Genomic DNA, 26,484 nt, shown 5'->3' on the forward strand with positions numbered 1-26,484 from the left:
AATCGAGGAGAACTTTGTATTGAGATCCAAAGAGAGAGAAGAAGCCATCTAGCTAATAACTATGGACCCGAAGGTTTGAGGTAAACTACTCACGCATCATCGGAGAGGCTATGGTGTTGATGTAGAAGCCCTCCGTGATCAATTCCCCCTCCGGCGGAGCGCCGCAAAAGGCCCCAAGATGGGATCTCACGGGTACAGAAGGTTGCGGCGGTGGAAATAGGGTTTTTTTCTCCTCTGCTGATGGTTTTGTGGTACGTACGTATATATAGGAGGAAGAAGTAGGTCGGTGGAGCCATGAGGGGCCCATGAGGGTGGAGGGCACGCCCAGGGGGGTAGGCGCGCCCCCTGCCTCGTGGCCTCCTTGTTGGTTGCTTGACGTCCACTCCAAGTCCTCTAGATCACGTTTGTTCCAAAAATCACGTTCCCGAAGGTTTCATTCCGTTTGGACTCCGTTTAATATTCTTTTTCTGCGAAACACTGAAATAGGCAAAAAAATAGCAATTTGGGCTGGGCCTCCGGTTAATAGGTTAGCCCCAAAAATAATATAAAAGTGTATAATAAAGCCCATTAAACATCCAAAACAGAATATATAATAGCATGGAACAATCAAAAATTATAGATACGTTGGAGACATATCAAGCAGCCCCAAGCTTAATTCTTGCCCGTCCTCGAGTAGCTAAATGATAAAAAACAGAATTTTTGGTGTGGAATGCTACTTAGCATAATTCTCAATGTAATTCTTTTTATTGTGGCATGAACATTTAGATCCGAAAGATTCAAGATAAAAGTTTAATGTTGACATAAAAACAATAATACTTCAAACATGCTAACCAAGCAATTATGTCTTATCAAAATAACATAGCCAAAGAAAGCTCATCCCTACAAAATCATATAGTTAGGCCATGTTTCAATTTCGTCACACAAAACGTTCTCATCATGCATAACCCCGATGACAAGCCGAGCAATTGGTTCATACTTTTTAACGCGCTTCAACCTTCTCAACCCTTACGCAATACATGAGCGCAAGCCATGCATATAGCACTATGGGTGGAATAAAGTATAATGATGGGGGTTATGTGAGAAGACAAAAAGGTAGAAAGTCTCACATTGAAGCGGCTAATCAATAGGCTATGGAGATGCCCATCAATTGATGTCAATGAGAGGAGTAGGGATTGCCATGCAACGGATGCACTAGAGCTATAAATATATGAAAGCTCAACAAAAGAAACTAAGTGGGTGTGCATCAAACTTGCTTGCTCACGAAGACCTAGGGCATTTTCAGGAAGCCCATCATTGGAATATACAAGCCAAGTTCTATAATGAAAAATTCCCACTAGTATATGAAAGTGACAACATAGGAGACTCTCTATCATGAAGATCACGGTGCTACTTTGAAGCAAAAGTGTGGAAAAAGGATAGTAACATTGTCCCTTCTCTATTTTTCTCTCATATCTATTTTTTTCTTGGGCCTTCTCTTTTTTTTCTTTGGCCTCTTTTTTTCTCTTTTTATTTAGTCTGGAATCTCATCCCGACTTGTGGGGGAATCATAGTCTCCATCATCCTTTCCTCACATGGGAAAATGCTCTAATAATGATGATCATCACACTTTCATTATTTACAACTCAAGAATTACAACTCAACACTTAGAACAAAATATGACTCTATGTGAATGCCTCCGGCGGTGTACTGGGATAATGAATCAAGAGTGACAGGTATAAAACATTATGAAAGGTGGCTTTGCCACAAATACGATGTCAACTACAGGATCATGCAAAGCAATATGACAATGATGGAGCGTGTCATAATAAACGGAACGGTGGAAAGTTGCATGGCAATATATCTCGGAATGGCTATGGAAATGCCATGATAGGTAGGTATGGTGGCTGTTTTGAGGAAGATATAAGGAGGTTTATGTGTGATAGAGCGTATCATATCACGGGGTTTGGATACACCGGCGAAGTTTGCACCAACTCTCAAGGCGAGAAAGGGCAATGCACGGTACCGTAGAGGCTAGAAAATTGCGGAAGGTTGAGAGTGCGTAAAATCCATGGACTCACATTAGTCATAAAGAACTCATATACTTATTGCAAAAGTTTATTAGCCCTCGAAGCAAAGTACTACTACGCATGCCCCTAGAGGTATAGATTGGTAGGAAAAGACCATCGCTCGTCCCCGACCGCCACTCATAAGGAAAGCAATAAAAGAACACCTAGTGTGTCAAAATTGTCACACAACTTTTATCATACGTGCATGCTACGGGACTTGCCAACCTTAACACAAGTATTTCTCAATTTCACAATTACTCAACTAGCACACTCTAATATTACCACCTTTTATAACTCAAAACACTTATCAAGTATCAAACTTCTCATGATATTCAATGAACTCAATACGGCAGTTTTTACTATGCTCATCTTGGATGCCTATCATATTCGGATTAATTTCACAATTAAAGCAAATTACCATACTGTTTAAGACTCTCAAAATAATATAATTGAAGCATGAGAGATTAATAATTTCTATAAAATAAAACCACCACCGTGCTCTAAAAGATATAAGTGAAGTACTAGAGCAAAAACTATATAGCTTAAAAGATATAAGTGAAACACATAGAGTATTCTAACAAATTCCAAAACATGTGTGTCTCTCTCAAAAGGTGTGTACAGCAAGGATGATTGTGGTAAACTAAAAAGAAAATACTCAAATCATACAAGACACTCCAAGCAAAACATATATCATGTGGTGAATAAAAATATAGCCCCAAGTAAAGTTACCGATAGACGAAGACGAAAGAGGGGATGCCTTCCGGGGCATCCCCAAGCTTAGGCTTTTGGTTGTCCTTGAAATTTACCTTGGGGTGCCTTGGGCATCCCCAAGCTTAGGCTCTTACCAATCCTTGTTCCATAATACATCAAATCTTTACCCAAAACTTGAAAACTTCACAACACAAAACTTAACAGAAAATCTCGTGAGCTCCGTTAGCGAAAGAAAACAAAACACCAATTCAAGGTACTGTAATGAACTCATTATTTATTTATATTGGTGTTAAACCTACTTTATTCCAACTTCTCTATGGTTTATAAACTCTTTTACTAGCCACAGATTCATCAAAATAAGCAAACAACACATGAAAAACAGAATCTGTCAAAAACAGAACAATCTGTACTAATCTGTAACTAACGCAAACTTCTGGAACTCCAAAAATTCTACCGATAATTTGTCTATTGATCTACTTCAATTGGAATCAGTATTTTGTCACGTTCTGGTGATTTTTAACAATTGTTTTCGTGAACAGAAAGTTTCTGGAATTTTCAGCAAGATCAAATAACTATCATCCAAGAAGATCCTATAGGTTTAACTTGGCACAAACACTAACTACAACACAAAACCACATCTAAACAGAAGCTAGATAGATTATTTATTCCTAAACAGAACCAAAAACAAGAAACAAAAATAAAATTGGGTTGCCTCCCAACAAGCGCTATCGTTTAACGCCCCTAGCTAGGCATTGACAATTTTAATGATGCTAACATCAAAGACAAGAATTAAAGCACAAAGAGAACATCTTAAAGCACGTGAAAAACACATCTAAGTCTAACATACTTCCTATGCATAGGCATCTTATAAGAAAACAAATTATCATAGCAAGCAAAAACTAGCATATGCAAGGAAGTGGAAAGAAACAATAGCAATCTCAACATTACGAGAGGTAATTTTGTAACATGCAAATTCCTACAACCATATTTTCCTCTCTCATAATAATTACATGTAGGCTCATAAGCAAATTCAACAATATAGCTATCACAAAACATATTCTTAACACGATCCACATGTATGGAAAGTTGACACTCTTCCAAAATAGTGGGATTAACATTAACTAAAGTCATGACCTCTCCAAACCCACTTTTATCAAAAACTTAATAAGATTGAACATTCTCCAAATATGTGGGATCTAAAGTTGACACTCTTCCAAACCCACTTTCAATATTATTGCAAACATTATTATAAATCTCATATTCATCATGGGGCTTAAATAAATTTTCAAGATCATAAGAAGAATCACCCCAATCATGATCATTGCAACAAGTAGTAGACATAGAAAAACTAGCATCCCCAAGCTTACGGTTTTGCATATTATTAGCATAATTCACATCAAGAGAATTTATAGTAAGATCATTGTAATCTTGCTTTTCATCAAAGGAACTATCAAGTATGGGCACAATAGCAACGATCTCATGTTTAACATAAGGAACTATATCAAATTCGTCTTCAAAAATATTAGCATCATGTTTATCAAGGGAAATTTCAATCAAATCATCGGAATCATAATTATCTATAGATTCATGCATATCATTATTTTCTTCAGAAGCAACGATCATTCTTTCAATAAATTCTTTGACATAGACATTATGAGCATAGTTTTCATAGCAATATTTAAGTATGTCAAAATTTTCAGATTCTTAGAGAGTAATATCATACTTTTCAATCAAAGAAGCAACTTCATAAGCACCCTTAAAAGCAACAAATTCTTCAATTTGTTCGATATCGTAGTAACTATAAACACCCTTTGCATAAGAAGATAGGATTTCATTATCATTAAACTCACATAGGTAAGGAAGGTGTTTTTAGGGTTCTTAGGGCAACAAGTAAAAACATAAATTTCACAAAGAATCCAACAATAACACATCAATCTGTTTATTTGATCCCATAAGAGTCTCCCCTTTTCAGACAATCGGTGACGCACAAAATGAGCATGCTCATCTAAAGATTTCCCATCAACTAGGCTAGTTGGGGTTTCAGCACGAGCGCATAAGGGTCGAAGATGATCCAAGTAGAACAATTTAAGTGGATCCGTATCAATAGATTTTTAGCAAGAAAAGATGCGAGCAAATAGAAGGCACATGGTAACACAAGATCGAATAGAAGGAGGGCGAATAAAACGGCAAGGGTGAAGTGGGGGAGAGGAAAACGAGAGGCAAATGGCAAATAATGTAATGCGAGGGATAAGAGTTTGTGATGGGTACTTGGTATGTCTTGACTTGTGCGTAGACTCCCCGGCAACGGCGCCAGAAATCCTTCTTGCTACCTCTTGAGCACTGCGTTGGTTTTTCCTTGAAGAGGAAAGGGTGATGCAGCAAAGTAGCGTAAGTATTTCCCTCAGTTTTTGAGAACCAAGGTATCAATCCAGTAGGAGGCCACGCTCAAGTCCCTTGTACCTACACAAACAAATAAGAACCTTGCAACCAACGCGATAAAGGGTTGTCAATCCCTTCACGGCCACTTGCAAAAGTGAGATCTGATAGAGATGATAATATTTTTGGTATTTTTGTGATAAAGATAAAAGTAAAGATTGCAAAGTAAAAATAGATTGGAAACTTATATGATAGAAAATAGACCCGAGGGCCATAGGTTTCACTAGTGGCTTCTCTCAAGATAGCATAAGTATTACAGTGGGTAAACAAATTACTGTCGAGCAATCGATAGAATTGAGCATAGTTATGAGAATATCTAGGTATGATCATGTATATAGGCATCACGTCCGTGACAAGTAGACCGACTCCTGCCTTCATCTACTACTATTACTCCACACATCGACCGCTATCCAGCATGCATCTAGAGTATTAAGTTCATAAGAACAGAGTAACGCTTTAAGCAAGATGACATGATGTAGAGGGATAAACTCATGCAATATGATATAAACCCCATCTTTTTATCCTCGATGGCAACAATACAATACGTGCCGTTTCCCCTACTGTCACTGAGATCGAGCACCGCAAGATTGAACCCAAAGCTAAGCACTTCTCCCATTGCAAGAAAGATCAATCTAGTAGGCCAAACCAAACTGATAATTCGAAGAGACTTGCAAAGACAACCAATCATACATAAAAGAATTCAAAGAAGATTCAAATATTGTTCATAGATAATCTTGATCATAAACCCACAATTCATCGGATCTCGACAAACACACCGCAAAAGAAGATTACATCGAATAGATCTCCAAGAGAATCAAGGAGAACTTTATATTGAGATACAAAGAGAGAGAAGAAGCCATCTAGCTAATAACTATGGACCCGAAGGTCTGAGGTAAACTACTCACACATCATCGGAGAGGCTATGTTGTTGATGTAGAAGCCCTCCGTGATCAATGCCCCCTCCGGCGGAGCGCCGAAAAAGGCCCCAAGATGGGATCTCATGGGTACAAAAGGCTACGGCGGTGGAAATAGGGTTTTTTCTCCTCTGCTGATGGTTTGGGGGTACATTGGTATATATAGGAGGAAGAAGTAGGTCGGTGGAGCCACGAGGGGCCCACGAGGGTGGAGGGCGCGCCCCCTGCCTCGTGACCTCCTCGTTGGTTGGTTGATGTCCACTCCAAGCCCTCTGGATGACGTTTGTTCCGAAAATCACGTTCCCGAAGGTTTCATTCCGTTTGGACTCCGTTTGATATTCTTTTTCTGCGGAACACTGAAATAGGCAAAAAAACAGCAATTTGGGCTGGGCCTCCTATCAGTGTACTTAAGTCGGGGCACTCCTTTGTACCCCTCTACTTGTGCACGGACAGTCAGAGCCGCGCCCACGGCCACGCTAAGCAGAGCAGAGGAGGGAAACCAGGAAGAAGCCAAAGCACAAGACGGCCAAGGCAACGCCAAGACCAGGAACACAAGAGGGCAAGGAGGCGAGGTAGACTCCCTCGGCAAGGTTCTTGCCGAGGCAGCCTCCGCGGCCCCGGCAAGGGCCTTGCCGGGGCAGCCTGCCCGATGCCAACAGAGCGAGCTTCCCTTGAGCCCACGATTTCTGACCCCACCAACCACATTGGAACCAGGGCTCGGGAGACACCTCCGTGATGGCATGCAGATCTTTGTCAAGATCATAAACACACAAGATCAGATGAGGACCAGAAGACGGCGACCCTCGGCAGGATCCTAGCTAAGGAGATCCACAAGACCCCCAGAAAGCGCCTTGCCGGGGACAACTGCGACGCCATGGCAAGACCCTTGCCGGGCCCCTGGCAAGGCCCTTGCCGAGGGCGCCAACAGGGCCACTACCAAGCCCGCACTAGCCAAGGCTCCGCCGCCGTTCGCATGCAGCTGCCAGCCCAACCAGCTGGGCAGGCACCTGCATGGCAACACGCGGCTTCCAGACCGACTCAGCAAGCACCTGCGTGGTGGCATGCAGGTCTTCGTGAAGACCCGCCACCGCGCCAGCTCAGCAGCCTTCCTGCCTACATGGCACCGCATGCATCGCTGGCGTGGGCGCGTGTCAAAGCGAGACGGAGCGGCGACGAACGGGACGGGCCTCGGTCCCGTCCCCGATAAAGCTAATGGACACCTAAGTAGCACATTTAATGTGCTTTGTCACGTAATGCTGGGTGATAAGCTCGCGCACTGTATGCCTTTCCACCTCCTGTGTGCCACTATGGAACCCCTTTTCGACTATAAAAGGAGGCCCGAGGCATACTGGAGGGGGATTCGACTCTTTGGAACTACGCAGCCACCGTAGCTAGTTCGAAAGCTCAAGAACACCGAATACACCCACCAAAGCAGACTAGGGTATTACGCATCCTCGCGGCCCGAACCTGGGTAAACGATCCTTGTGCTGGCTCCTGGACCTACTCTTCTCACAACCCCGCGCCCGCCGACCGTAGAATGGATTCCAGTGATCCCATTGGTGTCGTTCCCACCGACATCTTTGGCTCCCCTGGTAGGGGGCGCAGTCGTGAGAATCTGGTTTAGCAGCCAGCCTAGCAGTTTCTCGTGGCCACGACTTCAAAGGAAGAAGACGGCCAAGAGGATGACACCGCCTGCAAGCGCCAAGGACACTAGTGCGGCGACAGGAAAGCTAAGTCGTGCCAAACTTTAAATATTTCCTTTTTATATAAGGTTCTCCCGCGATTGGCAATTCCCTTGTTTTGTTTCATGTCCGCTCAACAGCTCAAGCGGACGCGTCGAGAGTGGCAGGGTAGCCTTCCGCAGCCGGCAACGCTCTCGATTCTGACTCGAGTCAAGCTCGACAATTCGAGCGGCCGCGTTGAGGGCGGCAAGGTGGTTCGCCCGGCAACAAGCGCACCCGGCAGGCTATCGAGGATCCGTCCTCGAGGCGCCGCGCCCTGGGTTACGTGTCGGCAAGCCTACCCGATTAACGTAGGGTGGACATACAGAGAGAGAAATTGAACAGGAAAATAACATGCACTGATTCAAAAGTACTGCAGAGTTATGTTACATCAATTGTGTGGCGGTTCTAAATAAAGATAGAAATTGTCTTGGTCCTGAACCTGCAGCAATAATAAGAAGCGGGGTGCCTAGTCCCGGCGCTGGCCCTCTACCCTCTGGATTCCATCGATGCCGCTGATGATGGGCTCGGTATGCTCCTCGAGCGGCGCGAGGGCCACACCCTCCGGCAAGCTCTCCAGCACAGCATTGAAGTCGAGGTTGGGATTCTTGTATGCCACCTTGGTGAGAACCTTGGTCATGGCACCCCGGCAAAGCCTCCGGGCCTCATTGGCCAGGAAAGTCGCCCTGGTGGAGCGGAAATGCTCCAGGGCTCGAAGAACACCCTCAAAGAACAGGGTCAGCCTGGCGTTGGGAGTCGTGCTGCGATCCAGAGCGTACCTCACAGTTGGCATCCCCATGGTGGCCAGCTGCGTGGTGATCCTGCCGGCGACGTCTTCAAGGCGGCCGATCCAGCGATTTTCACCTTCCACAAAGTCTTTGTGGTTGGCGGTCTCGTTCTTCCGCAGCTGCTTCTATTTATCCAGATCCTTGGCCAGGGTCTCCTCCCGGGCCTTGCTCTCCGACAACATCCCCTCGAGACCCTCCAGCTTCAGCTTGAGGTCTTTAATGGAGTTGTTGGCCTCGGAGAGCTCCCCGGTCCTGCTGAGGACCGCGCCCTGCACCTCAATTAGGGCATCGTTGAGCGTGTCCTTCTCCTTGGCCAGCTTCTGGGCCTGGTCCCTTAGCCCGTCCCGCTCCACCTCCAGCTCCTTCATCTTGTCGGCGTGAACCTGAGCCTGGGCATTGAGCGCCTCCCTGTGCCTCTACTCCAGCTCCTGGGTCCGCTGCGCGACGAGCTTCTCCACCTCCTCGTCCTTGCCGCGGAGCGTTGCGGCAAGCTTCTCCTCACGCGCGGCAAGGTCCTCCTCCTGGGAGTTCAGCGCGGCCTGGTGCTGGGTCCAAGCGGCCTCGGCTGTGGCGGCCAAGCTCTCCGCCGTCTCCTAGGCTTTCTCGATGTCGGCCCGCTTCATGGTGAGCTCCACGTCGCGCTTGGCCAGCTCACCCTGGGCGACCTTCAGCTCCTCACAAGCCTGGCGGAACCAAGTCTGTGTCTCGGCGACGCGCACCTTGAGGTCCGCCTCCGCCTTGTCCACCGTTGCCATCCTGGACTTGGCCTTGTCCAGGCGGGCGCGGTGGAGCGCCTGGAGCTTCCGGAAATTGGCGCCCATGGCCTGGAGAAGCCGCTCCTCCTGAGAACCATCGCCGCCGGCGCTCGGCTCGTCGACAACCTCGAGCCCGGCGGCAGCAAGCACCTCCTCGTCGAACACATCTCCCTCGATGGGTGCCCTGGAGCTCGACGACCCTAGGAGGTGGACGAAAAGGTCGTCACTCACCCTTAGATACTTGCCGGAGCCCGAGGCAGCGGAGGAGGAAGGCTGGTCGTCAACCACCTCCTCCTCGGCAGTGGCCTTGCCGGCCCCCCCCCAGCAGGCCCCTTGCCGGCCTCCTCGATAGTTGCCTTGCCGGGCTCCCTGGTGGGCCCCTTGGTGGCGTCTTCAGCAGCGCCCCTGGCGGCCTCCTCGGCGGCGATCTTGTCGGCCTCCGCCGTGGCATCCTTGGCAACTTCCTCGATGACGGTGTCTATGTCCTCCGGATTCACTGAAGAAGGACCTGGATACCGAAAAGGGGATAAGGGGAAGCCAAGAACAGAAAAAAGAAGAGACAGGGACGGAGGCAAGTGGCTTACTGGTGTCGGGCTGGGAAGCAGAAGTCCCCTCCCCGCCAACATTCGGCGCCGAGGCGAAGCCACCAGTGCTCGAGTTTTGCTCCTCCTCCTCCGTATGCATGGGCTCGGTGCTTGGCGCCCTTGCCGAGGACGCCCCTCGGGGCGGCGTGGTCGATGGGGGCGGCTTGTTGGGGGTAGCCCTCTGTGGCCCCCCTGCCGCTGGCGTCCTCCTGCAATCACGGCAAGGTCAGCACCGAGGGATCGTGCCCCTAACACACGTCGACGGGGAGTAAGTGGCAAACTTACGCTGGGGGTGCGCTGAGGGCTGCTGTCCTGGCTACTCACCACCACCAGCAGCGCCTTCGAGGTGCCTGCCGGGGGCTGGCCGCCCGCCGAAGACCTGGCCCTCTTCACCCTCTGGGCCAGCATCTCCACTTCCCTGCAAAAATGAAAACAATTCAAGATAAGCAGCACAATCGAGGAAACGAAGATGACAGGATGGGGGAAGGGAACAAGAAGCTTACTCCTCCTCCTCCTCTGCTGCCTTCCTTTTTCTCCTTGGGCTGAGGGACCCGAAGTCAAAGTTAACCTCCGCGTCAATGTCTGCCGGAGGGGGGGAAGGAGGTGGCGTCTGAGCGCGCTTAGACGAAGAAGAGGCAGATGCTTTCTTCTCCGCCACCGCGGCCTTCACCACTTTCTTCGCCGCCGCATCCCTAGTTTGGTGCGCGGACGTCTCCTGGGCATGCCGGGGTTGCACGGCCCTGCCAGGCCGAACCGGCTCGCCAGAGCTGGCCCGCCGCAGGACTCGCCCTCTCCCCGTGGCTGGAGGGTCGGTGGCCTCCTCCTCCTCCTCCTCTTCCGACGCCAACGATGACTCGTCGGGCGCGTCCTCAATGAGAGGAGCCCCGGTGCCGGCGCCGGTGGCCTATGCAGCGGATTCCGCCCACTGGGCGAGCTCCTTTTCCTCCGCCTCCACCGCGCCCTTGTCCTCCACGCCGCCGGCGCTCCCGGCCTCCCTAGCTAGCTCCGCCTCCGCCGCCCTAGCGGTGATGTAGTCCAGCTCCGCCTGGGTGGTGTCCTGGACGAGCCGCGGCTCGGCGCTGATGTACTTCCCCTCCAGGGTGTCAAAAAACTCCTGCACCTGATCCTCTAGCGGCTCGACCCAAGTTGGGACAAGGCCGTGCGTGTTGAACTCCGGCATCATGGCGATGATGTCGCTTCGACGTGAGTTGTTGCTCAATGGGACCACCCCCACTGGCAACTTAAACAAGGGCGCCCTGATGGCCTTGCCGGCCTTCGCGGCGGCCTTCGCGACCTTGCCGGACTGCTCGACCTCACCGTCACGGTTCACATCGAGCTAGAAGAGCCGTTGGCAGAAGTGGGCATGCCCCATCACCGTGAGGTTGTGGTCCAAGCTGGGGCGGAGCCTCATGATGTCGGCGTCGTTCGTGAAGAGCCAGGCCGGCCTCCCCTTGTTGTGCAGCGGAGCGATTCGGCGGCGGATAAAATCCGCCCTGATCATCTCGAGGGTGAGCCCGGCCTCGGTGAGATGAAGAATCCTGGTGGTGGCGACCCCGAGCTTCTCGTCGTTGACGTCGACATCGCTCTAGTCGCTCCTGCGGACCGGCAGCGCGTGGCGGACCCCGCAAAAGTACGGCGGATCCTTCTCTTCAATCTAGCACCACCGGCCCCGCCACTCCTCCCACCTCTCCTTCTGGGCGCCGTCCGGATATGTCCTCTTCTCCTGGGTCCTTGGGATCTAGGCGACACAAAAGGAAATGGCGCCCCCCTTTTAGATAAGAGGGAAGAAGTAGTGGTGGAAGAGCGCCATGTTGGAATGCACTCTGGCGAAGCCCTCGCAGAGATGAGCGAAAAGGGCCATGCACACCACAGCATTCGGAGTAAAATCCAGAAGGTGGAAACCATAGGTGTCGACGAAGAGTATGGGGGCAGAGGCCGGAGGAAAAGTAGTCGACGAAGAATGGGTACCAATCCGGGCCAGCTTCGGCGAAGGCGGTGGGAATGACGCGCGTGGCCGGATGCCCGTCGTCTCGCTTCCCGTCTTGCACCCCCACAGGTGCTTGAAGTAGTTCCGGAGCTCGAGCGCGTCAACCGTCGACGGGAAATAGGCGTGCTGCGTCCGGCGCACCGCCAACTCACTCTCTGGCGGCTCCTTCGCCCCGGCATCCTTGGCCACTCCCTTGCCTCTGCTGGTCTTAGGTGCCATGGCGGCTGCGGGGAGCAGGGAATGGAGGGTGGCGGAGACGCGGCGGCGACGAGCGAAGGCGAAGGCTTGCGAAGGAAGGAGAAGGGGACGGCGGTTCCGAAATTGGGGAAGGCACGGAGGGTAAATGAGTAGCGCGCCCGTGGTTATTCCTTTTTACGGGGAAGGCGCGGGCCCTCTCTTTTCCCATTAACTGCGATGTGACGCATGCATGCGGGAACCGCCCCACGCATGACCCCCACATCATGCTCAACCCTCCACATCACGCGTTCAACGCGGGTCGTGGGGAAGCGCAGCGGGCAAAAAATTACTGCGGTAAAATCCTGCCCCGACTGCCCGCGCACAGTTCTAGGCCTAGCCCAACAACGTGTCGCGCTTATGTGTGGCCCAAGCCCGGGGGCTCCTGTCGGTGTACTAAAGTAGGGGCACTCCTTTGTACCCCTCTACTTGTGCACGGACAGTGAGAGCCGCGCCCACAGCCACGCTAAGCAGAGCAGAGGAGGGAAACCGGTAAGAAGCGAAAGCACAAGACGGCCATGGCAACGCCAAGACCAGGAACACAAGAGGGCAAGGAGGCGAGGTAGACTCCCTCGGCAAGGTTCTTGCCGAGGCAGCCTCCGCGGCCCCGGCAAGGGCCTTGCCGGGGCAGCCTGCCCGATGCCAACAGAGCGAGCCTCCCTTGAGCCCACGATTTCCGACACCACCAACCACATTGGAACCAGGGCTCGGGAGGCACCTCCGTGGTGGCATGCAGATCTTTGTCAAGATCATAAACACACAAGATCAGATGAGGACCAGAAGACGGCGACCCTCGGCGGGATCCTAGCCGAGGAGATCCACAAGACCCCCGGCAAGCGCCTTGCCGGGGACAACTGCGACGCCACGGCAAGACCCTTGCCGGGCCCCCGGCAAGGCCCTTGCCGAGGGCACCAACTGGGCCGCTGCCAGGCCCGCACCAACCAAGGCTCCGCCGCCATTCGCATGCAGCTGCCAGCCCAACTAGCTGGGCAGGCACCTGCGTGGCAACACGCGGCTTCCAGACCGACTCAGCAAGCACCTGCGTGGTGGCATGCAGATCTTCGTGAAGACCCTACCACTGCGGCACCTCAGCAGCTTGCCTGCCTACATGGCACCACACGCATCGCTGGCCTGGGCGCGTGTTGAAGCGAGACAGAGCGGCAACGGACGGGACGGCCCTCGTTCCCGTCCCCGATAAAGCTAATGGACACCTAAGTAGCGCATTTAATGCGCTTTGTCCTGTAATGTCGGGCGATAAGCTCGCGCACTGTACGCCTTTCCACCTCCTGTGTGCCACTATGGCAACCCTTTTTCGACTATAAAAGGAGGCCCGAGGCATACTGGAGGGGGATTCGGCTCTTTGGAACTACGCAGCCATCGTAGCTAGTTCGAAAGCTCAAGAACACCGAGTACACCCACCAAAGCAGGACTTGGGTATTACGCATCCTCGCGGCCCGAACCTGGGTAAACGATCCTTGTGCTGGCTCCTGGACCTGCTCTTCTCACAACCCGGTGCCCGCCGACCGTAGAAGGGATTCCAGTGATCCCATAGGTGTCGTTCCCACCGACACCTTCGGTTAATAGGTTAGTCCCAATAATGATATGAAAGTGTATAATAAAGCCCATTAAACATCCAAAACAGAATATATAATAGCATGGAACAATCAAAAATTATAGATACGTTGGAGACGTATCAGACACCCTGAAAGTGTTGAACAAAACTTTCAAAGAATTAATACTAATGCACCTAGTCCATCTAAAAAGAAGAAGAAAATTTAAAATGCTAGGACTTTGCATACTTTAGTGAACCTGAGGTAGAAAAACCTTCTAATGATGATAATGTTGTTTCTATTTCTGATGCTGAAACACAATCTGGTAATGAACATTCACCTAGTGATAATTATAATGACAATGATGTTGTTCATGTATATGCTCGACCAGACAATGATAAAGAAGTAGATATGGATGTTGAAATAGATCCTGCGGTTGATCTTGATAACCCACCTTAAAAATAAGCGTTATGATAAGAGAGATTTGTTGTTAGAAAACATGGTGAAGAAAGAGAACCATGGGCTCAAAAACCCATGCCCTTTCCACCTAAACTATCTAAGAAAAAAGACAAGGAAGAATTTGAACGCTTTGCTAAAATGCTTAGGCCAGTCTTTTTGTGTACTCGTTTGACTGATATTTTAAAGATGGCCCCTTATGCTAAATATATGAAAGAGATTGTCACTAATAAAAGAAAAATACCTAAAGCTGAAATCTCCACCATGCTTGCTAATTATCCTTTTAAGGATGGAGTACCTAAGAAACTAGGAGATCTAGGAATACCAACTATACAATGTTCCATCAAAAGAAGTTATGTCAAAACTGCCTTATGTGATTTAGGAGCTGGTATTAGTGTTATGCCTTTATCTTTATACAAAAGACTTGATTTGAATAAACCACACCCATTGAAATATCTTTGCAAATGGCTGACAAATCAACTGCCATACCAATTGGTGTCTGTGAGGATGTGCCTGTTGTGGTTGCAAACATTACTATCTTAACAGACTTTGTTATACTTGACATGCCCGAGGACCACAACATGTTGATTATCCTTGGTAGACCCGTTTTGAATACTGCAGGGGATGTTATTGATTGCAACAAAAGCAAGGTCACTTTTCATATCAATGGTAATGAGCATACGGTGCATTCACTACTGCAGGATGGTCCAAACGCGACAGTCGAATCAGAGACCCTTCAACGAAACTGTGTGCAATGCCATAATCGCAAACGGTGGTGTAAAAAACCCGTCAAAAAAGGTGCAAAACGTTTGCGATGACGGATGCATCAAACACGATTTAGATTTTGGTTGCGTGTGCGATGCAGGGAATACGGTTCAGTTCAATTAACTATTTGTGATGAGGAGGAACAAAAGAAACGGGCAACCAGATGAAGGTGTGTGTGATATATATCATACGGTTCACTAGGATGAACTGTGTGTGATTAGGCAATACAATGGAAACGGTTAAATTGAACAAGATGTGTGTGATACGCAGCAAACAGGTCCGTAATCAGAAATGTGTGTGAAGACCAATAATAACACAGACGATTGCTGCTAATAAGTCGTGTGATTTGCTCTGTCTATAGAAGAATAACATGTATATATATAACTAAAATAAACATCCAATTACATAAGTGACTATACAGATCATTCGGACACACCTCAATAAACAATTGCATGCATTCTAAAGTAGGAGAAACGATCGTCTAGTCATCTACTTCTTGTGACGCTCCCGCCACTGCTCTGTGGCTTGATCCCTCGTCTAGGGCAGGAAGAAGACACTTCCTCATGTGAACGATCTGCCTGTACATCTCGTAGCATGTGTATGCGTCATTGGCCGCGTACTTGACATGTTGTTCATCCAGTCTCTCATGCCACACACTGTGCCAGGCGTTCTTGTCCTTCTTGCTCTCATTCTTCATCATCATTTAGTAGGGGTCGATGATGGCCGAGGCGAGGTCAACCAGGGAGTTCAGTTTGTTTTTGTCGCTGCCCCAGACCTTGTAGTGGTGCTGGATGTTGACAAGATTCGGGCATTTCAAGCCCGAAACCTTGAGCGGTTTTAGATCATTGGTGGTGTCCACCGTAGCGAAACTGTAGTCGGAGCTGTTGATAAACCTGGAGAAACGCTCGCAAGGCCTTGTCGCTAGGTGGTAGTGGTAGACGATGACGTCATGTCGCACGCACAACTGGGCGACGGCAACCTTCTTATCGTGCCTGGCACGACCGATGGTGTACTCGAGGTCGAAGCCGACCACTTGGTACTTGTCCTCAGCAAGGAACTGCTCCATAGTTTGGATGGAGCTCTCCACAGAGACCGGATCATTCGTGTACACTACCAAGAGGGCCTTCCCCCTCATGTGGGTGTCCACTACGTGATGCGTGGTGAACTGCCCGCCGTTGTCGTCGTCGGCCGCTGGGATCGCCATTGGAGCCACGGCGATCGCCATTGGAACAGCTGGATGTCCTTTCTGTATGTGTCATCGTCAGTGTGCTTATTGTGTCGTGCGATGCGAGAGATGAAGGTAAATGGACGCAGGAATAAATGGGGGCCGGGCGACCTGGATTCTCTGCGCGTCTGCATGGCAGTTTTTGCAACGGGTAACTGTATTGTCGCGCCGCGCCCGACGCAACCGCATACACATGAACATGCGTGATCATGCACCGGCACCAAACACTAGCAGCACGTGTGGAGGGACGACGGCAGAGCACCCGAAGGGACGCGAGAGCAGAGCGCGCGCGGCGGGACACGAGCAGAGCGCGCCGCGACCGCCTCCACCGCAAGCAACCACACGCATAGAGCAGTTGAACACGCAAGAAATGGTCGCCTACAAGTCGGCCGACAGTTGCGTCGCTGCGTAGAGAGCGGCCGTGTGCTACTACCTCCATCTTGGTCTATAGTCCCCTTTATATTTTGTGCCATACTTTGCCCTCAAATTTAACCAACAAAATGTTAATGCATGTCATAAAAATTATATAATTGGAAACTATGTTCAAATACGAATCCAACTATATAATATTTGGCAACATGCATTCGTATTTTATTAGTTAAATCCTACTTATAAACCAGGACGGGGGTACGTGGCCTTTCATCCTCCTCTCGCACGTCTTGTCACCCCGCTGCTGTACACGGCTTACAGCGCAAGCTTGCGCAGCGCGCCGGGGCATTCTTTTGGCCAAACAATGGCGCCAATGAATCGTCGGTGAGGCCGTTCCCGCGCAACCTCGCAGGTTCCCGCGCAAGCTTCCCACCCGATTCGATGAAATCTCCCTAAATCTCAATGCTTACCGGCTTGCTATATAAACCCTCACGGACGGCGAGTCCTGCGCCGCATTTTCCCCTCCCTCCCTATAGCTTATCTTGTCTGCTTCTCCCACAATCGCAAATGGCACCGACCTGTCATTGTCGCTCAGCTACTTTGCCGTCATCAGAGGACAACTCCAGCTGGGAGGCTACACCGCGGTGGCGGCGCAGTCCCCGGCGTAGTGTAGTGCGCGTGGTGTCCCCGTTTGGTGTGCGCGGAACACCCACCACACACTCCACCCCCGCTGCCCGTCAGTAGCTATTACCGGCCACCGTTGCTGCCACACCACCGTCGAAAGCCAGGGCCATCACCCGCTCCGCTGCCACGGCCCGAAGGCAGGAGGTGGCCGTCGTGGCCGCTAGCCCACCGTCGACCGCCGTGGTCATCACCCGCTCCGCCACCGCCGCCCGAAGGCGGGAGGTGCAGGTGGATGCCCGCACGTGTGTCAGCAACCTTGCGTGCTACACCGAGTTCCTACGGTAGGAGGAGGAGTGCCTTGTAGAGCATGCAAAGAACCTTATCGCCGTCGTGGCCGTGGCACACGCCGCCTCAGAGGCGAGGAATCAGGAGATCTACGAGGAGAACCACCGCTTCGAGAGGGTCGTCTAGAGCGGCAGACAATGTTTGAGGCGAGCGTCGCTGAAGGTGCAACAGCGGCAGGCACCGTATTGTAATTGCCAGCTCGTCGGTAGGCTCCTCCACCTCTGCCTCTAACTGAGCGCGCTCGATAGAGGAGAGGCTGCCGGAAGTAGTACAAGGCTCCTCCGTAGTAGTAGTATTTAGGGGTTATTTTGTTCAGTTCATGTGACTATAGATGTCGTGGAACTGTACAACGTACTTAAAATTAGCTAGTATATAAAGTAGAACTAGCTATTTCAGTACGTGGTTGGCAATAATTGGTGAAAAGTTTGGTCGGTTTAGCTGTCGAGTTGAACTGTTTGTATAAAGAACGACTTCTTAATTTATGAATGAAATCTATGCTTAATTACTGAATTTTACTTGCAAAAATTAGATACTGCTAGTGATTTTTAGCTTCATATTTTGACAAATTGCAGTGTTACAAGGTTGACAAATGGCAATGTTACTAGATCAACAAATGTCAATCTTTCCAGTTTGACAAATGGCAACATACCCAATATGACAGATGCAAATCTTACCAAATTGTTTGTAAGCGGTTACACACAGGTCATCCAAAAGATCCGTTTGCGTTGAAGAGATGCACAAATCCTGCTCTCACTTTTTATACAGGTGCTCTATCTAAAACGTTTGTGATCAAGGGCTGCACAAACCCTGCTCGGCACATTTTCCCTTGGCTTCCTGGGGAAGCTGTCGGTTTGCATACGGGTGTTCTAACTAAAACGTTTGCGATGAGTATTTTATATTTAAAAACCATTGACTTTTTTTTAAAAGAAAATCGTTTGATAAGTTTGTACATTAAGAGAGAAAAACGCAAGTTCGCTCAAACCATATCTTTCATTTAGCCATACTACAAATTTATATTCATATGATCGAGATACAATATTAAATCCAAGAAAAAAATATTTCCGGCGGCAGCGGAGGCGGCGTGCCGTGCCGTCGTTGTCGTTGTCGTCCTTCGGGACGCTGTTGTTGAAGTCTTCAATGTAGCACAAAATGGTCTTCACTTGTAAATCAAACATCATGTCGTTGCGCGATTGATACGTCTCCAACGTATCTATAACTTTTTATTGTTCCATGCTGTTTTATTATCAATCTTGGATGTTTTATAATCATTTTATAGTCATTTTATATCATTTTTTGTACTAACCTATTGACATAGTGCTAAGTGCCACTTGCTATTTTTCCCTGTTTTTTACATCGCAGGAAATCGATATCAAACGAAGTCCAAATGCCACGAAACTTCACGATGATTTTTTATGGGCCAGATGAAAGGCAATGGGCCCTAGTTGCACCTGGGGGTGCCCCGAGGGGGGCACAACCCACTAGGGCGCGCCAGGAGGCCCAGGCGTGCCCTGGTGGATTGTGCCCACCTCGGGTGCCCCCCGGACTGCCTCTTTGCTCTATAGATACCACAATATTCCAGAAACCCTAGAACAAGCGTCGAAATATTCATCCAGCCGCCGCAGAGTCCATAACCACCAGATCCAATCTAGACACCATCACAGAGGGGTTCACCACTTACATTGGTGCCTCTCCGATGATGCGTGAGTAGTTCTTTGTAGACCTTCGGGTCCGTAGTTAGTAGCTAGATGGCTTCCTCTGTCTCTCGCTGGATTCTCAATACAATGGTCTCCTGGAGATCCATATGATGTAACTCTTTTTGCGGTGTGTTTGTTGGGATCTGATGAACTTTGAGTTTATGATCAGTCATATATTTTTAGAGTTAAAAGCACCAGGAGTCCTAGAACTTGCTCTCAATGTGATGCTTTAGTCCTAGAACTTGAAATTTGACCCTACCAGTCCTTGAACTTGCAGCAAATGTGCAAATTTGGTCCTGACGAATCACAGAGCGCCATGTGGACGCGTGGGTGCTGACCCGGTCAGCGCGCGGCATTTTGCATAGAGGCCCCTGCCGTTGGTTCGAATCAACCCATAGGACACGAAAGCACCTGAATTAATTTTTTACGAGACCATGGTCTGCCCTCCGATCCAGACAGCCCCGCACTCACTCCCTCTCTGTTTTTGCTCTGCTCTCCTCTCTGCTCAAGCCCGCAGCTCGTCGCCGCCGTCCAGCAAGCCGCCCCAGCCATGGTTTCGTGGAGTGATTCCGGATCCAGCTCCTGCTTGTCAGGTGGCGACTTGGTCACCAGTCCGGTGAGATCCCCAGGCCCTCCCGCAAAGCGGCGTCAGCTGGAGGGGACGGGGTCATGAATCGATCCAATGCAAGCGTCCTCGGAGTCCAGCCTCGGAGCAAGAGCTGATCCGGGCGGTCCTGGCCAAGATGGGCCGCCTGGCTCCGTCTACTGTGGTGGCTGGTGCTGAGAGAGTTCCCTCTTTGATCTCCTAGAGTTTGGGCATTGTTGTTTGATGGAAGGCTTTACCCTGTTCATCGTCTGTTTTGCCAGCGCCCCGTCTTTGCTCAGCTGTGGATGGTTGAGCATCTTGGAACCTGAAGAGTAGCGACCTGAAGAAGGGTCAAACTTGCCCTTGCCTATGGCAGTTTACTATGTTGCTGTTTTCTGTCTAGTGTTGGATGCGTTATGAGTATGTTGTTGGTTACCATGGTTCTCTATCTACTATCTGAACTCAGAAATGATTTGGCTTCATTTGGGGGATAGGATTAATCTATGTCAGTACCTGAGATGTTTCTTGATAAACTATTTCTTTAAGGAATGTTTCATGAAAAACTTGTTGATGGGAATATGATTTCTTTCCTTGCGTGTTTGCATTGCGAGCCCAGGTGGTGATAGGTGAATCCTTGGTTTTTGTTAATGGGGATGTGATCTTCTCCATTCCGTAACTCTCTGTGATCCTGATCGGTTCTGCAATATTTAGTCAAAGAAATTTCAGACTGACTGCTATAGGATTTAGATTCAGTTACGTTAATCATCGATTTGTTTCTGGGTTAGTCTCTATTCTTATCAGATTCTCATGTTACAGAAAAATCTGCTCTATGAATTTAAATGCTACCATGAAATAATCTAGATGCAGATGGAAAGGAAGTATTCATATTTTGATAAAAAGAATGGTGGATCAGAAGTACAAAAGTGTGTGTCATACTGTAATCTATACCAGTGTGTGAGACAACAGTTAGGAGCTATCCATTTTATCATGTTAAAACAGTAGCAGTTACAAAACCATTCATTGTGGGATTATGAAAGATGATTAGGGGGTAGTAATCAGATTGTAGTTCTGACCAGAATAGAGGAAGAAATGTCATGGTTAGTGTATATATGATAGTGTCAGGGAAGGATATATATGCATCATGAATCAGGTTCAGGTCATTTAACCCTTGCAGGTCGTCACAAATGAAAACCTATCATATACATATTCAGTCAACTTTGTATAGAGTTGCATAGTTAGCTACACAAGCTCATTTCCTAGAACACTACCCGCTAGAGAAAAACCTGCTCTATGAATTAAAATGCCACCATGAAACAATCTAGATGCAGATAGGAAAGAAGAATTAGAAGTTCGATAAAAGGATAGGGGATCAGAAGCACCAAAGTAGTGCAGGAATAAATCTTTGGTCAAGTGGGTCATACTGTAATCTATTCCAGTGTGTGAGACAACAATTAGCACTGTAGCAGTTACAAAACCATTTAGTGTGGGATTATGCTCATGTCGGATTATGAAAGATGATTAGGGGGAAGTAGTCAGATTGTAATTCTAACAATAACAGAGGAAGAAATGTCATGGTTAGTGTACATTGTAGCAGCAAAGTACATAATGTTAGTGGAGGATATATATGCAACATGAATCAGGTTCAGGCCATTTAACCTTTGCATGTCGTCGCAAATGGAAACCTGTCATATACACATTCAGTAGAGTTTGTATAGGGTTGTATAGTTAGCTACACAAGCTCGTTCATGTAGGAATTTTTTTTAGAACAGCACCTGCTAGCTTATACACATGATTGTTGATTGAACAAATAAGCAAGCACGTATCTGAAAAATCTAGAGGATTTGCTAAAGAATTATTTCTGCTAGCATATCATATTTATTGATGTTTGCCTGAGTGAATATTTTGTTTGCATGTCTGTTTAACTAAAAGGGTGCATGATAAGGCAAGAGACGACAATGCTATCTCAGGATCAGAGAGCACGCGCTTAAGTTCAGGAAAAAGAATTAGAGACAGTTTGTATGTCTGCGCTTAAGCTACAGGAGTTCCTCCCCCTCAACAGAATAAATGAGGTTAATAAATTCAGGTGCTCCCGTGCTGGTAGTGCGGGTTGATTCGGAGCAACGCCAGGGGGCTCTTTGCAAAATGCGACGCGCTGACCGGGTGCGCACCCACGCGTCCACATGGCAGGCTCTGATTCTCGAGGACTAGATTTACACATCTTGAGCAAGTTCAGGGACTGGGTAGGGTCAAATTTCAAGTTGTAGGACTAAACTATCACATTGAGAGCAAGTTCAGGGACTCCGGGTGCTTTTAACTCATCTTTTTATATCCATGAAAAGTTATTTGAGTTTCTTTGATCTCTTATAGCCTCGTATTTCTTCTCCGATATTTGGGTTTTATTTGGCCAACTTTATCTATTTATCTTGCAATGGGAAGAGGTGCCCGATAGTGGGTTCGATCTTACCGTACTAGATCCTAGTGGCAGAAGGGGAAACAACGCGTATGTATCGTTGCTACTAAGGATAAAAAGATGAGATCTATATCTACCACCATATAGATAAACGGATCTTGTTGACATCATATCATCGTTCTTATTACATTACTCCGTTTTTCCATGAACTTAATACACTAGATGCATGTTGGATAACGGTCGATGTGTGGAATAATAGTAGTAGATGCAGGCAGGAGTCGGTCTACTAATCTTGGACATGATGCCTATGTAATGATCATTTCCTGGATATCGTCATAATTATTTGAAGTTCTATCAATTGCCCTACAGTAATTTGTTTACCCACCGTTTGCTATTTTTCTCGAGAGAGGCCATTAGTGAAACCTACGGCCCCCGGGTCTTATTTCTCATATATTTGCCTTACGATCTACTTTTCCTTTGCATTTTTACTCGGATCTATTAAACCAAAAAATACAAAAAATACCTTGATGCACTTTATTTATTTGTGATCTATCATTTCAATCTATATAATTTATCTCACGTCCGCTTGCCAATTTCTGGCACCGTTACCCGAAAGGGATTGACAACCCCTTTAACACATCCGGTTGCGAGGTGTTGTTATTTGTGTGCAGGTGCTGTTTACGTTGTGTTGCTTGGTTCTCCTACTGGTTTGATACCTTGGTTTCATAACTGAGTTAAATACTCTACCGTTGTTGTGCTACATCATCCCTCCCTCTCCGGGGAAATACCGACGTAGTTCTAGCTACCATCAAGGAGAATTTCTGGCACCGTTGCCGGGGAAGATCTTCATCATAACCAGGTTCTAAATCACAAATCTCATCTCCTTCCAATTTACATTATTCTCCATTTGACTCTCGTTTTCCTCTCCCCCACTTCACAAAAATTTGCCGTTTTATTAGCCTCTCCTTTAACGTTCGCCGTTTTCTTGCCGGATCTGTTTTTGAGTGCAATCTTGTTGTGTGGTCATCATGACTCAAGAGAACACCAAGTTATGTGATTTCTCAAATACCAACAACAATGATTTTATTGGCACTCCGCTTGCTCCTCCCTCCACTAGTGCGGAGACTTGTGATATTAATACCGCTTTGCTGAATCTTGTTATGAAAGACCAATTTTCCGGTACTCCTAATGAGGATGCCACGTCCCATGTTAATACCTTCGTGGAATTATGTTACATGCAAAAGAAAAAAGATGTGGACAATGATGTGGTCAAGATGAAATTATTTCCGTTCTCTTTGCGTGATTCTGCAAAAATTTGGTTCTCTTCTTTGCCTCGCAATAGTATCGATTCGTGGAACAAGTGCAAAGATGCTTTTATCACTAAGTATTTTCCTCCCGCAAAAATTATTTCCCTTAGAACCCAGATCATGAATTTCAAGCAACTTGAACATGAGCATGTTGCGCAATCTTGGGAAAGGATGAAAATGATAATTGCGCAACTCATGGGTTAAATCTTTGGATGATCATACAAATTTTTTATGCGGGATTGAAATTTTTTTGTTTCTCGTAATCTTTTAGATTCCGCCGCGGGTGGTACTTTTATGGAAATTACTTTGGGTGAATCCACCAAATTTCTTGATAATATCATGGAAAATTATTCACAGTGGCATACCGAAAGAGCTCCTACTAGTAAAAAAGTTAACTCGGTTGAAGAAATTTCTTCTTTGAGTGAAAAAGTTGATGCTGTTATGAAATTTGTTGCTAGTAGAAGTGCTCCTATTGATTTTAATGATATGCCTTTTTCTAATTTGATTGAGCAAAATAGTGATGCCATTGATGTGAATTTTATCTCTAGAAATAATTTCAACAACAATGCTTATAGAGGTAATTTTAATCCTAGGCCTTTTCCTAGTAATTCCTCTAATAATTATGGTAATTCCTATGGAAATCAATCTTATAATAATAATAGGAACCCCTCTTATCTTGAGAATATTATGAAAGAATTTATCAACACGCAAAAAGTTTTCAACACTTCGATGGAAGAAAAGTTGAATAAAGTTGATGATTTGTCTAGAAGTGTTGATATAATTGCTCATGATGTGGAAAATCTCAATATGAAAATTTTTGTGCCTAAAGTAGATGAATCAATTAAGTCTGTTTATGTTTCTATGGATGAAATTAAGAAAAGAACTGCTATGCTCAGAGCTAAAAGTGAATTTTTAGAGAAAGCTTTTTCTAGTGATTTTTCTTGCAAAAGTGATGAAGATCTTAAAATGATTGGTGTTTCTTCTATTGATTCCTTGTTTAGTAAAGTCAAGAAATATGAAAAAGGGACTGGAGAAGAGTCAACTTTAGGAAGAAGGCATCCCAATATTTCGGAGGGTGAAAATCTTGTTGAGAAAATTGATAAAAGTGGATTTGGAGAGGTCAAAAGTTTAGCTAGTGATGTGCCCACTCTTTTGGATTACAAAGACTTTAATTATGATAGTTGCTCTTTGATTGATTGTATTTCTTTGTTGCAATCCATGATAAATTCACCCCATGCTTATGAACAAAACAAAGCTTTTACTAAACATATTGTTGATGCTATGATGAAAGCTTTGGAAGAAAAGTTGGAATTAGAAGTTTCAATTCGTAGAAAATTGCATGATGAGTGGGAACCTACCATCAAAGTCAAGATTAAAAATTATGAGTGTTTTGCTTTGTGTGACTTGGGTGCTAGTGTTTCTACAATTCCGAAATCTTGATGTAATGTGCTTGGTCTTACTAATCTTGAAGAATGTTATTTGAATTTACACTTGGCGGATTCTACTATTAAAAAGCCTATGGGAAGAATTAATGATGTTCTTATTCTCACAAATAGAAATTATGTGCCCATAGATTTTATTGTTCTTGATATTGATTGCAATCCATCTTGTCCAATTATTCTAGGTAGACCATTTTTACGCACTATCGGTGTCGTGATTGATATGAAAGAAGGCAATATTAAGTTCCAATTTCCTTTGAGGAAAGGTATGGAACACTTTCCTAGAACTAGAATTAAGCCAACTTATTAATCAATCATGAGGGCATCTTATGGATCTCGAACCAAAGATGACAAAACTTAGATCCTTGCTCTATGCCTAGCTAAGGGCGTAAAACTATAGCGCTTGTTGGGAGGCAACCAAATGAATAAAATTTATTTTTGCTTTTTGCTTTCTGTTCTTGAGTGTTAACACAATTCTGCTACTGTTATGATTGTGTTTTTTTATGTTTATTTAGTGTTTGTGCCAAGTAGAACCAATAGGATCTTCTTGGGTGATAGTTGTTTGATCTTGCTGAAAAAGACAGAAACTTTGTGCTCACGAAATTAATTCTCATTTTTATTCAGAAAGAGATTTTGCCCTGATTCATTTTGCAGAAGATTAATATACAAATTTCCCTGGTCGTCCTATTTTGGTAGAATTTTTGTAGTTCTAGAAGTATTCGTTTAAATCAGATTGCTACAGACTGTTCTGTTTTGACTGATTCTGTTTTCTTTGTGTTGTGTGCTTATTTCGATGGCTCTATGGTTCTCTTTGATGAGTTTTTGCCATAGAAAAGTTGGAATAAAGTAGATCTAATAAAAAACAAAATATGAATTGGTTTGATACAACACTTATAGTAGTGGTTTATTTTCTTACACTAACGAGTCTCATGAAGGTTTTGTTGAGTTTTGTGTGATAGAAGTTTTCAAGTTTTGGGTTATCTTACGACGGGTGAAGTAAGGATGTAAGAGCCTAAGCTTGGGGATGCCCCGGCATCCCAAGCTATTATCCAAGAATGAGCAACCAACTAAGCTTGGGGATGTCCCCGAGTGGCATCCCCTCTTTCTTCCAACAACTATCGGTATTTTACTCGAGGCTATATTTTTATTCGTCACATGATATGTGTTTTGCTTGGAGCGTCTTGTGTGATATGTGTCTTTGCTTGTTTTATTTTGTGTTTTAAGTCATCAATCCTTGCTGGACACACCTTTTGAGAGAGCCAAAATTATTTCTTGACTTGTTAGAATTGCTCTCTATGCTTCACTTAAATCTTTTATGAGCTAGGACTTGCTCTAGTGCTTCACTTATATCTTTTTGAGAACGGTGTGCTTTGTTATTTTTGAAGAAATGATCTCTTGCTTCACTTAAATTTATTTGAGAGTTAGTAAAATTTTAAAGAAATTCTCTCTTGCTTCACTTAAATTATTTTGAGAAAAAGAAAATTTGTTATGCTCATGATCTTCACTTATATTTGTTTGAGCTTATGAAAAGCAACACAT

At 46.5% G+C, this 26,484-nt stretch overlaps 1 long non-coding RNA gene across 1 annotated transcript; it reads left to right on the forward strand.

Annotated features, from left to right (window-relative positions):
* Positions 1 to 19,657: 19,657 nt before the first annotated feature.
* Positions 19,658 to 20,352, forward strand: LOC123494663 (uncharacterized). The gene is made up of 2 exons (XR_006666012.2): positions 19,658 to 19,980; positions 20,071 to 20,352. It is a non-coding gene; the product is annotated as an uncharacterized lncRNA (long non-coding RNA).
* The last annotated feature ends 6,132 nt before the right edge of the window (positions 20,353 to 26,484 follow it).

The sequence above is a fragment of the Aegilops tauschii genome, chromosome 7 (assembly GCF_002575655.3).
Source record: "Aegilops tauschii subsp. strangulata cultivar AL8/78 chromosome 7, Aet v6.0, whole genome shotgun sequence".
In the NCBI taxonomy this organism is placed as follows: Eukaryota; Viridiplantae; Streptophyta; class Magnoliopsida; order Poales; family Poaceae; genus Aegilops; species Aegilops tauschii.